The sequence below is a fragment of the Bos indicus genome, chromosome 2, assembly GCF_029378745.1.
Source record: "Bos indicus isolate NIAB-ARS_2022 breed Sahiwal x Tharparkar chromosome 2, NIAB-ARS_B.indTharparkar_mat_pri_1.0, whole genome shotgun sequence".
NCBI classification, from domain to species: domain Eukaryota; kingdom Metazoa; phylum Chordata; class Mammalia; order Artiodactyla; family Bovidae; genus Bos; species Bos indicus.
The window spans coordinates 28,557,228-28,572,588 of NC_091761.1; the positions used below are offsets into that span (position 1 = coordinate 28,557,228).

Here is a 15,361-nt window from a genome sequence, read left to right on the forward strand (position 1 = left end):
AAAAAAAAAAACACACAACTTTTGGAACAGATGGCCTCAATCCATATACAACAATTTTTAAAAGCTTTGGCAGTCTATGATTCTGTGATATGGCACTGGATAGACCAATAGATTAACAGAATGTATGTCCTTTCTACCACATTTTAATTAAGTCATCTTTATAATAGTATCTTTTTACTCCTAACAATTTTAAACACTTAATGATTTTAAGCCAACAAAAATGGAATAACTGAAGCCAGTTCAGGTATTGCTGCAATGAGGCCTATTACATATGTAATAAACACCCAAAGTTAATAAAGAAAACCGTATTATACAAAAGACTAATAGTGGACACATCACCTGAGAATGTGTTATAAAAACAACAGTTTACTACAGTTCTCCAGGATAGACTGAGTTAATGCTATGTGAGCCTATATGAGTCAATGACATTTTTTCAAATATTGCTTTTGAGGTGGGGTTTTGTTTCGGTATAATTTTCCTCTTCATTTTATGAGTACTGTTCTTTATTGGTGATGAAACAAAGTCTGTGTGACACCTAAATGAAGCAATTTACACTGAATCTACCTGCCAGTCACACTGGTTGTCTCTCCCTAACTTTGATGAGTTAATAATATGGACAGTTCCTTGGAATATTAAAATAAGTAAATATGTTCTATAATATATAGTATGATACACACACACACACACATACATATATACTAGATACAGAGTATATATGAGGCTTCCTTGGTGGCTCAGCAGCAAAGAATCTGACTGCAATGTAGCAAACCACCTGCAATCCCAATCTGAGGGACGCGTGTTCAGTCCCTGTATCAGGAAGATCCCCTGGAGAAGCAAATGGCCTACCCATTACAATTATCTTGCCTGAGAAATCCTAAGGACAGAGGAGCCTGGCAGGCTACAGTCTATGGTGTCACAAGGTCAGACACAATTTAGTGACTAAACCACCACCACCACAGATTATATGTATACAGTATATATGTACACACATATATACCTACATACATGTGTGTGTACATATGTGTGTGTGTGTGTGTGTGTATATATATATATATATATATATATAGAGAGAGAGAGAGAGAGAGAGAGAGAGAGAAAGAACATATATGCAAAACTAGAACTGAGCATCTGAACATAAAGGTGGCTTATGCTGATTGATTTCATTTAGTTGGCCATCTATTTCAGCTTTGCTTCTGTTTTCCAATAACAGGATAAAAGTAATTCCATCTGTCATTCTACATCTAAATGCCATCTGTTAGAATTGTCTAGTTTGTATAGGCAGCTCTCAGTAAGCAGGCCTATCTGATATCCTAACTTCTTATCACTATTTACTCCTTCACATTAGTATCAAGAAATCCAGTGAGATTTAAGTTTCTGAGCACACCTCACAGATGCTAATCATTTAGGGAGACGAGAAGTTGTTCTTAATATTGAAAGAAGACACTACTGGACTTTCATTTTCATGCATTTTTGCCCTGGCAGCAGAGACAGTGATCTCGTGTATCGATCAAATAGCTGCTTCAGTTTGGAATCAAATTTTTCTCCCAAATGAAACTGCAGAACCCTATGGCTTTAACTTCAGCAACACCTCATTCTGAAACAGTGCCAGACGACACATGGTAATGGCCTTGCAAACTGGAGTTGATTCAAGGAAGACAGGTGATGTGGCAAGATAGGGAAATCCCATAGCTCCCTCATTGTCTAAGACAGAACCAGATCTTCTTCGACGTCAGTTGGCAGTACTATATCATACTAATTTTACACATTTTACACATTCTGTACCTGAATGATAGCTATAACAATGGAGCATTAGAAAGCTGCTGCTGCTGCTGCTGCTGCTAAGTCGCTTCAGTCGTGTCCAACTCTATGCGACCCCATAGACGGCAGCCCACCAGGCTCCGGTTAGAAAACTAGAAGGATATTAAAGGCCCACTCAAACAGGACAATGAACACACATTATCAACATTAGTGGGTAATACTCTGGAACACTGGTCACTAAAGCTAGAGTTTTATTTTGCCACTCACTAATTATGTACTCTTGGATGAATCATACTTTCTCTAGTTCTCATTTTTATCATCCTTAAAACAAGGAGTTGGATGAACTCTAAAGTGCTTTTCAGGACCAGTGGACATTCACATAATTTTTTATAGCTTGCAGAATATTTCTACAGATCTTAGGCCATTTAATTCACACAACTCTGTTACTTATCAAATTACTATTTTATAAATAACAGCACTGAGGTCTACCCCAAGAGAACTTTGCAATAAATGTGTCACCCAAGTTTCCTTTAAAATTACTGATTGCTGTGGACAATAATGTGATCATTTTAACAAGTTACTAAAGTATATTATGTTCCTATAATATTTTCTGTTAAGTTTTAAATTATATATTAAAAGGGAAGAAAATGAAGGGGCAGAGAAATGAGGTAGATCTCGATAATATCAATCATAAAAATTCTATCATTTATTGAACATTTAAATGTGGAATACACTATACTAAGGATTATATACAGATTACTTCTAATTCAACTATCCTTCAAGGGTATAGTAATATTTTTCTTGTTTCGCAGATGAGAGGAATAAGAATCGGAACATTAAGTACGTCTTCAAAGGTTATGCAACTGCTAACAGGTAGTCATGCTTGGAACAGATACAAATAACTCCAAAGCTGGTGTTCTCTCAACTAGAACACACTGTCTCTCATTTTCAGTCAAATGAACACGTATGTAAAAATACAAGTATACGCACAGTCCACTGCTAAGTCCAACAGGTAAATCAGGCACCTAACACCTTAGGTACTTCTTGTTATAAATGGCGTACTCAGCAAATGGCTTGTCATTTTCTCTTGTTTCCATTCCATTCCCCTCAATAGATGCTTAAGGCAAGGCTGTAAAGTCTTAGTAAGATGAACACATTCACAGAATTCTATGCTCTTCTAGGTTAAAAGTAAGAAATGTAATTTCCCTCCTCAGGAGACCAAATTGCAAGTGCATACACTAATTAACCATTACCAACTGATATATGTTACACGACTGAAGAAGGAGACCAGGAGTTCTGCACAATTATCTCTCCTAGGAAGGCTCCTCAGAGCTTTTCCTTCTCTTACATAACAGCAGTATTAAAGTTAGAAAAATTGAAAAGCTTAAATCCCTCTCTAATGAATGAAAATAACCATTACAAGCATATGTAACACAGAAAGAGACAGATAGAAAGAGTTATCAGTCTCTCTGGAACAGGTCTTTGATATTTTCAAAAAGGTAAGCAAGTTTCGCTTTTATTTTGCCAAAATGCATAAGCTTATACGTATCTCAATTAACTAAGTACTGAATACTTTGGCCAGTGCTGATTCTTTGGAAAAGACCTTGATGCTGGGAAAGATTGAGGGCAAGAGGAGATGGGCACAGAGGATGGGATGATTGGATGGCATCACTGACTCAATGGACACGAGTATGAGCAGCTCCAGGAGATCATGATGGAAAGAGAAGCCTGGCGTGCTGCAGTTCATGGGGTTGCAAAGAGTCAGACACAGCTTAGCGACTGAACAACAACAACATATTGGTGGGATTTATGTTGAAAATTATATTTCTAAATTGAACAATTTATTCTTTTTTCTTCTTCCCCATGGTGAAGTCATCGGTGAAAGACATTGACTATTGCTAGGAGTTTGCTAGGAGTTTTCACAATGTTTTAAGTTTGGGCTGCAGTGATTCTCCAGTTTACTTTTCTAAATATAAGAGAGAATAAAGAGTTGATGTACATACATGTGTGGATAAAGGTACAATATTTCAACATATTCTTGGGGAATCTGAAGGCTGTCCTTACCTATGAGTTAACAGGACCATCTTCACTGTGACTGGTTTTACTTCTAAGAAGAATTATTATGGCAAAACAGATAAATAAGATAAAACATGATACAGGTTTTATCTACAGTTTTAACTACAGCAGACAGCCATAATGACTAACTTTAGTATATTTTTGCCCTATAACCCTCAGAGACTTTTAAAATCAGCTTTGGCCCCCTGGTGTACCTTCCATTGTCATCTTTATCCACCCTGCTCCCCAACATGGGCACCTGCCCTATCTCCCTTGCTCTGCCTGGAACTCCCAACCTGCTGCATCCTCCTTATGCATGACTTTCAGCCCCATCTTTAAAGTTCAGAGCAAGGAGCTGCCTACACCTATGTTCCTTATCCAAGTTTTAAATAACATTTGTAATGCAAGGCTGTGAAGGCATGAGATTAAATGACTATTTGATTTTTAGAAAGTTTAAGAACACCCCCCCCAAAAAATGTGTTTTGATGTGATAACAAATTGGGTTCAATCATACACATCAAATCATACTCTAGTCATGCCACATCAGGAAATATATGCATTATTTTACTCAGTCATGGAATTTTAGTCAATCAACTAATGCAGAATATTATTTACAACAATACTGTCTTGAATGAAAAGAGATGTATAGAAATTCACAATATACCCAGCAAAAGCAGACAACCTACAATTTATTGAGCACTATCCAGTAGCGACTTGTTTCACATCCAATCGTCTAATGCCACCCAAGCATGAAGTTGCAAAGTCTATCATTTTGATACCTATACTATATAGTGTCCTAAAGCAAAAGTTATCTTCACCCAAGTGAATCATGGGCTTCCCTGGTGGCTCAGAGGTTAAAGCGTCTGCCTGGAATGCGGGAGACCCGGGTTTGATCCCTGGGTCAGGAAGATCCCCTGGAGAAGGAAATGGCACCCCACTCCAGTACTCTTGCCTGGAGAATCCCAAGGAGGAAGGACCCTGGTGGGCTACAGTCCATGGGGTCGCAAAGAGCGACCTCACTCACTTTAAGTTAATCATACTTAACTGAGTTCTTCTATCCTTCTACTCTTCTTCTGTTGTACATCTATAATTAGATGGATATTTTGGGGGCAGCTAGGTACATAATAAGTGCTCATTTTTATCTCAAATATGTGTAGATATAGTGCAAAATATTAAGTGGAGAATTTCATTTGTTTGTTTCTTGCAATTTAATCCCTTGAGTGGTTTCTCCATTCTCATGGCTTCAGCCTATCTCCTCCTGGTAACTTCTCAATTTATATCTCTGATACTTTCTTCCCTCTGTTTCCTCAACTTCAGTTTTTCTCTATTGCTTTAAATTCATCATTCTTGTAAGCTTTCATGTCAAACTCCCATATCTGGCTTCTCCTCCTAAAGTCACTATGGTTGAACCACACCACCCATCATCCAGGCTGGGGACCCTGATGCTGCCCTTAGTGAATCCCCTGCTTCGTCCCTACCACCTCATGCTGCTGAATTTTTATTTCAATTGCTTCTTCCACCTATTTATTCTTTTCTACTATAACCAATTCATGTTAATAGTTTTACTTCTGATTAATTTAAAAACACACAAGTACATATTTATTCCCTGATCTATTTAAAAATTTCAAATGTATCAACAAAGTTGACCTATGGGTCAGATCAAGTGACTGCCCCACTTAATATCCTCCAGTGTTTCTCTAAAGGAAAAAGGGTTTATGATGGTGTTTGGTACCCCTCACTGTATACTTATTAAGTCTTCCCTGGTGGCTCAGAGGCTAAAGCGTCTGCCTGCAATGAGGGAGACCTGGGTTCGATCCCTGGGTCAGGAAGATCCCTGGAGAAGGAAATGGCAACCCACTCCAGTATTCTTGCCTGGAGAATCCCATGGACGGAGGAGCCTGGTGGGCTATAGTCCGTGGGGTTGCAAAGAGTCGGACACGACTGAGTGACTTCGCTTTCACTTTCACTGTGTACTTAACCTCATCACCTAGTCCTCTGCCTCCTTACCTTATTTACTTCATCCAATTCACCTCCTCTGCATGTTACTGTGTTCCCAAATCATAGCTTTTGGACAGCAAGTCTTAACTCAAAATACCACCCTCACAGTGAGACTTTCCAGTCTACTCTAATGTTTCTACCTTTTCATATATACTTCCTAGTAACTTCCTAATCTTCTATTGATATAGCAATATCTAACTTACTTATTCAATATCACGGTAATCCAGCCTATGCCCCAATCAGTAACACTGAAAAAGCTGAAGTGAATGGTTCTATGAAGATCTACAAGACCTTTTAGAACTAACACCCCAAAAAGATGTCCTTTTCATTATAGGGGCACCTGCTGCTGCTGCTAAGTCGCTTTAGTCGTGTCTGACTTTGTGCGACCCCAGAGATGGCAGCCCACCAGGCTCCGCCGTCCCTGGGATTCTCCAGGCAAGAACACTGGAGTGGGTTGCCATTTCCTTCTCCAATGCATGAAAGTGAAAAGTGAAAGGGAAGTCGCTCAGTCGTGTCCGACTCTTAGCAACTCCATGGACTGCAGCCCACCAGACTTCTCCATCCATGGGATTTTCCAGGCAAGAGTACTGGAGTGGGGTGCCATTGCCTTCTCCCATTATAGGGGACTGGAATACAAAAGTAGGAAGTCAAGAAACACCTGGGGTAACAGGCAAATTTGGCCTTGCAATACGGAATAAAGCAGGGCAAAGGTTAATAGAGTCTTGCCAAGAGAATGCACTGGTCATAGCAAATACTCTCTTCCAACAACACAAGAGAAGACTCTACACATAGACATCACCAGATGGTCAAAACCAAAAACAGATTGACTATATTCTTTGCAGCCAAAGATGAAGAAGGCCTATACAGTCAGCAAAAACAAGACCGGGAGCTGACTATGGCTCAGATCATGAACTCCTTATTGCCAAATTCAGACTTAAATTGAAGAAAGTAGAGAAAACCACTAGACCATTCAGGTATGACTTAAATCAAATCCCTTATGATTATATAGTGGAAGTCAGAAATAGATTTAAGGGACTAGATCTGATGACAGAGTGCCTGATGAACTATGGAATGAGGTGCATGACACTGTACAGGAGACAGGGATCAAGGTTATCCCCACAGAAAAGAAATGCAAAAAAGCTAAATGGCTATCTGAGGAGGCCTTACAAATAGCTGTGAAAAGAAGAGAAGCAAAAAGCAAAGGAGAAGAGGAAAGATATAAGCATCTAAATGCAGAGTTCCAAAGAATAGCAAGAAGAGATAAGAAAGCCTTCCTCAGTGATCAATGCAAAGAAATAGAGGAAAACAACAGAATGGGAAACACTAGAGATCTCTTCAAGAAATTAGAGATACCAAGGGAACATTTCATGCAAAAATGGGCTCGATAAAGGACAGAAATGGTATGGACCTAACAGAAGCAGAAGATATTAAGAAGAGATGGAAAGAATACACAGAAGAACTGTACAAAAAAGATCTTCACGACCCAGATAATCATGATGGTGTGATCACTGACCTAGAGCCAGACATCCTGGAATGTGAAGTCAAGTGGGCCTTAGAAAGCATCACTATGAACAAAGCTAGTGGAGGTGATGGAATTCCAGTTGAGCTATTTCAAATCCTAAAAGATGATGCTGTGAAAGTGCTGCACTCAATATGCCAGCAAATTTGGAAAACTCAGCAGTGGCCACAGGACTGGAAAAGGTCAGTTTTCATTCTAATCCCAAAAAAGGGGCAAGGCCAAAGAATGTTCAAACTACCACACAATTGCACTCATTTCACTAGCAAAGTAATGCTCAAAGTTCTCCAAGCCAGGCTTCAGCAATATGTGAACCATGAACTTCCAGACGTTCAAGCTGGTTTTAGAAAAGGCAGAGGAACCAGAGATCAAATTTTCATGATCTGCTGGATCATGAAAAAAGCAAAAGAATTCCAGAAAAATATCCATTTCTGCTTTATTGACTATGCCAAAGCCTTTGACTGTGTGGATCACAATAAACTGTGGAAAATTCCTAAAGAGATATGGGAATACCAGACCACCTGACCTGCCTCTTGAGAAATCTGTATGCAGGTCAGGAAGCAACAGTTAGAAGTGGACATGAAACAACAGACTGGTTCCAAATAGGAAAAGGAGTACGTCAAGGCTGTATATTGTCACCCTACTTATTTAACTTTTATGCAGAGTACATCATGAGAAACGCTGGGCTGGAATCAAGATTGCGGGAGAAATCTCAATAACCTCAGATATGCAGATGACACCACCCTTAAGGCAGAAAGTGAAGAGGAACTAAAAAAGCCTCTTGATGAAAGTGAAAGAGGAGAGTGAAAAAGTTGGCTTAAAGCTCAACATTCAGAAAACTAAGATCATGGCATCCGGTCCCATCACTTCATGGGAAATAGATGGGGAAACAGTGGAAACAGTGTCAGACTTTATTTTTTGGGGCTCCAAAATCACTGCAGATGGTGATTGTAGCCATGAAATTAAAAGACGCTTACTCCTTGGGAAGAAAGTTATGACCAACCTAGATACTTTGCCAACAAAGGCCCATCTAGTCAAGGCTATGGTCTTTCCAGTAGTCATGTATGGATGTGAGAGTTGGACTGTGAAGAAAGCTGAGCCCCGAAGAATTGATGCTTTTGAACTGTGGTGTTGGAGAAGACTCTTGAGAGTTCCTTGGACTGCAAGGAGATCCAACCAGTCCATCCTAAAGGAGATCAGTCCTGGGTGTTCATTGGAAGGACTGATGATGAGGCTGAAACTCCAGTACTTTGGCCACCTCATGGGAAGAGTTGACTCATTGGAAAAGACCCTGATGCTGGGAGGGATTGGAGGCAGGAGGAGAAGGGGACTAAAGAGGATGAGATGGCTGGATGGCATCACTGACTCGATGGACATGAGTTTGAGTGAACTCCAGGAGTTGGTAATGGAAAGGGAGGCCTGGTGTGCTGTGATTCATGGGGTCTCAAAGAGTCGGACATGACTGAGCGACTTCACTTTCAAAGTTTATGCAGGCACGAATGAATGAATAAATGAAGTCTGATCAACCAGGTTATGGTATATATCTGGTATATACTAGATACCAATCTCTATTGTTTTACATTCTCTCTTTTTAAAGTTGAATAGTTTTTATTGCAGTTATCCTGAAACACAAGTGTTATGCTGTGGACTTTGTGGGTAGTACTTGATTTCAGCATCAGTCTTCTGGACATTAACAATTTAATTTCACATATGCTTCTTCAAATGATGTCAGGATCATTTAGGTCAGGTTGATTTCATAAAATAGCATGGTATAAAGAAATTTGTAAAATTACATTCAATTTTGGCCATTAATGAGCCACTTTAAATGATCTAGAACTGTGGTTTTTAATGTTTATGGTCATGGATTTCTTTGATAATCTATTAAAAGCTTTCAGTTTTACTTCCAAATCACTTTAAAACTAGAGGAAGGTAGTTAGCAGTTGTAAACACAATGCAAAGATTTTACAAAAATAAATAATTAAATTAGTCAATGGAGACAGAATAGGAAAAAAAGATGGGGAAAAATTAAGCTCAGGATAGGGCTGATTTACAAAATGTACACCTTCAAGCTCTGCAGAGTTGATTGGAGATGGATTCCAATTTTGTTGCTGAGCTTATCATTCAGAGGATTATGGTTTTCAATAATAAATGAAAGTAAAATTCTTTATCTTTTGCTATTAGAAAACTGTCAGTATTTTATATCTATAATAAAAATTTAAAGTAGGTTATGGCAACTTTTTCCAAAATAATATATTATTTTAATGCAATCCAATAAAAATCCCAATGAGTGGTACTAATGTCAGAATAGGAAGATAGATTAATGGAATGAAATAAAAGTTTAGAAATAGAACCAATTATATTAGAAGTGTTGTGATAAAATTGGGATATTAAATTTGTGGACAAAATGTAGATTATTTAATAAATAATATTAAAATAATTACATCGTGTTTTTTTAAAGAATAACTTTTCAATCCCTACCTTACACCTTGTAACAAAATAAATTTTGATTAGGTTAATTTTGAAGTAAAATCACAAAACAGTTACAAGTAACGTGTACTTTTATTAACACTTGCGGTAGGGAAGGCTCTCTTAAACAAAACAATAAAGACCAAAACCATAAAAGAAAAGACTGAAAGGTCTAGTTACATTAAAGAAAATGACACCATATTTAGAAAATGGATATATATATATATATATTTATACATGTACCCATATATACATATAGATATAGATACATGTATAAATACATACATACACACACACAGGTGGGGGTGGGGAGAGTGAGAGTGAGCATGAAGTAAATGTGAGCTTACAAATTAATAAGAAAAGCTTGAATAGCAAAACAGGAAAAAAAATGACATAAACAATTCTAATTCTTCCCTGAAGAAATTCAAAGGCCAATAAATACACAGAAGCATTCAAGTTCCACAATTCTCAAGTGAAATAAACTACTGAGATGACATTTTATCTCATGAGATAATGATTAAAAAATAAGATGATGGTTAAAAAATAATAACCATTGTTGGTATAGCTATTGTTAACTGATGTTCTTATCAACTATTGTGGCCTCAGTGTCACCAGTTATTAGAGAAATGCAGATCAAATCTACAATGAGATATCACCTCACACCAGTCAGAATGGTCGTTATCAAAAATCTATAAACATTAACTGCTAGAGAAGGTGTGGAGTACAGTTCTACACTGTTGGTGGGAATGTAAATTGGCACAACCACTATGAAGAACAGTATGGGAGTTCCTTAAAAAACTAAACACAGAACTACCATATGATCTAGCAATCCCACACTGCTGGGCATACATCTGGAGAAAACCATAATTTGAAAAGATACATGCACCCCAGTGTTCATAGCAGCACTATTTACAATAGCCAAGGCATGCAAACAAGCTAAATATCCATCAACAGAGGAATGGATAAAGAAGATGTGGTGTGTGTGTGTGTGTGTGTGTGTGTGTGTATAGATAGATAGATAGATATGCAATGGAATAATACTCAGCCATAAAAATGAAGCAAATAATGTTAATTTCAGCAACATGGATGGATCTAGGGATTATCATACTAAGTGAATTCACTCAGAGAAAGATAAATATATATCACTTATATGTGGAGTCTAATATAAAATGATATAAGTGAATTTATTTACAAAATAGAAACAGACTCACAATTCTTAAAATTAAACTTATCATTACCAAAGGGGAAACATATGGGGAAGTGATAAACTGGAAGACTAGGATTAACATATAGACACTAGTATACATAAAATACATAACTAATAAGGATCTGCTGTATAACATAGGGAACTTTACTCAATATTCTGTAATAACACATATGGGAAAAGAATCTGAAAAACAACGGACACACACATCCATATACACACACATACACACATACACATACATATATATATGGTTCACTTCTGCTGTTCACCTGAAAGCTACACAGCATTGTAAATGATCTGTACTCCAATGTGTGTGCCAAGTTGTTTCAGTCGTGTCTGACTCTCTGGGACCCTACGGACTGTAGGCTGCCAGGCTCCTCTGTCCGTGGGATTACTCAGGAAAGAATACTGGAGTAGGTTGCCATGCCCTTCTCCAGGGGATCTTCCCAACCTAGGGATTAAATCCATGTCTCTTATGTGTCCTGCACTGGCAGGTGGGTTACCACTAGCACCACCTGGAAAGCCTATACTCCAATAAAAATTTTTTTAAAAAGGGAATGTAAACTGGTTCAAAATTTCAAGAAAGCAATTTATCAGTATGCATAAAAAGTCTAAAACTGCACTGGTTCTAGGGAGTTCTGCGGCATTTAATACATATAATTTGTCAGTTATGCAAATATAAGTGGATGATAGTATATAAGCAATGATAGTATTTTTTTTTCTTACAGTTTAATTAACATAAAGATTAACATTTATGTAGGAAAAGAAGACAGGAAGTATACTTCACAATGTTATCAATGCTAATTATGGGGTTTGGAGATCTCAGGTAATTTAGATTAGCTTTCTATTTGTGTGCCCATGTTTTGACTAGAAGCCCTACTTGGAAACAGTCATATCTTTGGATATAATCCTGGGAAGGGTATTTTCAGAAGCACAGTGGGTTTCCTAAGCACATTTAATATGTGGCAGTTAAGAAGAGCAAAGCATATTTAAAGAAGTGCAATGACTTCATCGGTATCAGTGAGCACATACTCATTAGCGCCAGTCAATTTCTGGTCCTCCAAAGTTTAACAGTGAACCTAACTTTCATCTAATGAGCCTTTGTGATGTAACATGGCAGGTATTTCTCTCACTCCACAATGGGACTTGTTTACAAAGGACAGCAAAATAATTCATTAAGATTCTTTCTCCAATTATTCTCACAAGGCTGTGGAAATTTTGTTTTGAAGATAACATAAATACATTGAAATACTAGAACAGAAAATCTGCAAATACAATAATTATTGGTGAACAGTTCAACATCAGCTGCAGAAATTCAGCCCTAAGTTTTAAGGATAGGATTCAAATAACTCTGTGAAGACCATACAAATTTAAAGACAATAGATTTTATGTTAAGACAATTTTGCTTTAATTAAGAAAGTCAATACTCTGAAGAAAATGCTTTAGATTCTTGAAGCACCTTGGGAAGTTTCTTTCTCTACTCTACAATTAAGAGGCCAAATCAGGTAGATTTAAGAATTTAGGCCCAGAGCTCCTACACTCACTGTGTGACATCCTGCAACCTACTCTGTGTCTCAGTTACCTGATTCATAAAATAAGGATACTAAGAATGGCAAGTTCATATCGGTTTTATGAGGACTAAAGAAGTGAATGGGAATTTGATATGTATCACCTAAGGAGAACAAACCATGTTTGAAAAAGTTGTGGCAAAAAATAAGCATTCAATAAATAACCAATAAAATGATAAATCTGATAAACTGCAAATTAAAATATATATCATATTTAATATTTAGTCAACATGACAAGCCTCCTTGGCATGCGGTAAAATATTTCAAAATAAAAATAACATGCATAAAGACATAACAACTCCGGCAACCCAGCACATAATACAGTGAAGATCAATGAAGTGACAACAAATAATAATTGAGTAATTGGGAGTTTAGAGGCAAGAGTAGTAATTAAGACTCCTTAGAAAAGGTGTGGTTAAAATAAGCCCTACAAACAGAAATGGGATTCAATTTGCTCAAAAGAAAGTAGGAGTAAAAGATGTCTAAAATTTCTAGCTGAAGCAAATCCAATTTTGTATAGAATTTATTTTTCTGACTTCTCTTTTTCATCCTCTGTGGGATTCCATTTGTGACATTATTTTTTGCTATCAAAGAAGTAGCTCCTTGTGTTTTCTTTCTTTATAAAAAGTTATAAAAAATTTCAAACATATACACAAATGGAAAAATAATATCATGAACTCCCATCTTCCTTAACTCAGCTTCAAACTGGTTATCAACATTCTGTCATTTTTACTCCATGAAATGTATTGATTAGCATATAACTTCAAACACTGGACTCTTTGTTATGACCAACTTTCAATGTGTAGTTGAGAGGCATCCATAAAAATATGACTTTTTTTCATTACTGTGTTGCATGCCCCAAAGGGACTTCTGGACTTTGCTCACTGCTTCCTGAAATGAGGAAGGATTAAAGGAGTCTGTTCAAAAGACATAGTCTCCCATAAACTGGAAAAATATTTTCAAGCAAACATTTTAAAAACTGAAGTAGAATATGTACATACATACACACACACACTGAAAAATGCACAAGTCAAAAAGATACAGCTTCATTACTGAGGACTCCAAGACAATGTGCTATAAAAGTATCACCCACTTCAAGAAACAGTCCAAAACTGAGACCTTCCCTTGTGCTATGCTAGGTGTTACTCTTTGCCAAGTATAAAGTATCTTGGCCTCTCAACATAGACCAGCTTTGTCTGTTTTTGAGATCTTCATACATACATACACTACACATTCTTTTGGCCCTGAACAACAACTTCAGTTGGCTTAAAACTATGACCCTACTGGGTTGGGGGCACTGAGTATAGCAGTGCATGCCTGGGATCTTCTGAGGGAGGTCACCATTATCTTCATTACCTCCACCATAGTTTGGGCCCAGGTAAATAGCAGGGAGGGAACACAGCTCCACCCATCTACAGAAAATTGGATTAACAATTTACTGAACATCAATCAGAACAAGACCCAGTTCCCCCCTCAGTCAGTCTCTCCCATCAGGAAGCTTCCATAAGCCTCTTATCCTTCTCCATCAGAGGGCAGACAGAATGAAAACCACAATCACAGAAAACTAACCAATCTAATCACATGGAACACAGACTTGTCTATCTCAGTGAAGCTATGAGCCATGCTGGGTGGGGCCACCCAAGACAGACGGGTCACGGTGGAGAGTTCTGATAGAATGTGGTCCACTGGAGAAGGGAATGGCAAACCACTTCAGTGTTCTTGCCTTGAGAGCCCCATGAACAGTATGAAAAGGCAGAAAGAGAAGACACTGAAGGATGAACTCTCTAGGTTGGTAGATGCCCAATATACTACTGGAGATCAGTGAGAAACTAACTCCAAAAAGAAGGAAGAGACAAAGCCAAAGCAAAAACAACACCCAGTTGTGGATGTGACTGGTGATGGAAGCAAGGTCCAAAGCTGTAAACAGCAATATCGCAAGGAACTTGGAATGCTAGGTCTATGAATCAAGGCAATTTGGAAGCGGTCAAACAGGAGATGGCAAGAGTGAACATTGACATTTTAGGAATCAGCAAATTAAAATGGACTGGAATGGGTGAATTTCACTCAGATGACCATTATATCTACTACTGTGGGCAAGAATCCCTTAGAAGAAATGGAGTAGCCATCACAGTAAACAAAAGAGTCCAAAATGCAGTTCTTGGATGCAGTCTCAACAATGACAGAAATCTGATATCTGTTCGTTTCCAAGACAAACCATTCAATATCATGGTAATCCAAGTCTATGCCCCGACCAGTAATGCTGAAGAAGTTGAAGTTAAATGGTTCTATGAAGACCTACAAGACCTTCTAGAAATAACATCCAAAAAAGATGTCCTTTTCATTATAGGGGACTGTAATGCAAAAGTAGGAAGTCAAGAAATACCTGGAGTAACAGCCAAATTTGGCCTTGGAATACGGAATGAAGCAGGGCAAAGACTAATAGTTTTCCCAAGAGAATGTACTGGTCATAGCAAACACCCTCTTCCAAAAATATGAGAGAAGACTCTCTACATGGACATAACCAGATGGTAAACACTGAAAACAGACTGATTCTATTCTTTGCAGCCAAAGGTGGAGAAGGTCTATACAGTCAGCAAAAACAAGACTGGGAGCTGAATGTGGCTCAGATCATGAACTCCTTACTGCCAAATTCAGACTTAAACTGAAGAGAGTAGGAAAACCAATAGCCCAGTCAAGTATGACATAAATCAAATCCCTAATGACTATACAGTGAAAGTGAGACAGATTTAAGGGACTAGGTCTGATAGACAGAGCGCCTGATGAACTATGGAT

The 15,361-nt window shown here is 37.8% G+C and overlaps 1 protein-coding gene across 5 annotated transcripts in view; it reads right to left on the reverse strand.

The window, feature by feature from the left end:
* B3GALT1 (beta-1,3-galactosyltransferase 1) overlaps positions 1–15,361 on the reverse strand; it is a 619,500-nt gene that overhangs the window by 278,913 nt on the left and 325,226 nt on the right. For 2 of the 5 annotated variants that reach the window (XR_011569375.1, XR_011569372.1), the window contains one exon: positions 1–15,361. This exon is cut by the window's right edge. The exons of the other annotated variants lie outside the window; for them this stretch is intronic. The gene's annotated coding sequence lies outside the window, so the exon portion shown is untranslated. 5 annotated transcript variants of the gene reach the window in all.